This window comes from Myotis lucifugus, unplaced genomic scaffold (assembly GCF_000147115.1).
Source record: "Myotis lucifugus unplaced genomic scaffold, Myoluc2.0 scaffold_538, whole genome shotgun sequence".
NCBI classification, from domain to species: Eukaryota; Metazoa; Chordata; class Mammalia; order Chiroptera; family Vespertilionidae; genus Myotis; species Myotis lucifugus.
The window spans coordinates 504,874-505,837 of NW_005871586.1; positions in this window are offsets into that span (position 1 = coordinate 504,874).

Genomic DNA, 964 nt, shown 5'->3' on the forward strand with positions numbered 1-964 from the left:
GGCCCTGCCCTTGGAGTCCAGTGTGTCCCCTTTTCACCTGCTTCGCAGACAAGGAAAGTGGGATTCGAAGGAGGTGTGCCTTCCACTCAGAAGTCGGCAAGTGGCATGGGAGTCCAGCCCCTGTCCCGCTGGGTCACCCGTCTGGCCATTCCAGGAAGGTCCCTTCTGACCAGCTGCTTCCCTCGTCATTCCAGCCTCTCAACCAAGCTGAGCTTCGAACTTAGAACCAACCACACAGCTCCTTCTCTTCCCCAGATGGGGTCCCACTGGGCCCCGCCAGGTGGGCACGCGGTGATCCCCGAGGGTAGAAAAATCAGCGCCTGGAGCGCCACCCTGGATACTCCTGGAGGTTGGGTCAGGGCTGCAGCTGGGGCGCTCTATCCAGCTTCGCTAAAGGGCGGGGGCGCCGCCAGGAAAGGGCCCCGGCTCTGCCTGACACTTTTGGGGCGACCCGGGGTCAAGAAGAGGTCAGAGGATAAAGCTGCCGTCACCCTCAGCTGATCCCTGGGGCACACCTAGGGTCCCAGCAGGAGGCCGCGGCGTCACCTCCCCAGCCCCGCCAGCGAAAGAGCCGATGCCGCAGGGAACCCGGCTTTAAACAGCTGGCGTGGGTCGGGGCTGCACCGTGCGCCCCGCTCCTGGGACCTGTGCTGGTGCGTTGGGTTCCGGTTACACTTCTGGAGACCCAGAAACCTGCCGCGTGGCCTCGGGCACCCTAGCACCGCCCTGGACCACGCGGGTCCTTCTCTTTGGCGAGGAGCCGTAGGTTTTTGGACGAAGGCTCCCCCCAAGCCCCAGCTCCAACGTCCGCGCCTCAAATTAGCATCGCCTCCTCTGGGTCTGGCATTTGATTTTCTAATCAAGCTCTTTGTCCCCTGCGGCCTGAACCGAGTCCCTCCTTCCTCGTTCCCCCTCGGCCCCTGCCCCGGGTCGCGCTCTCGCCGACTTTCCGTCGGAGGCACCC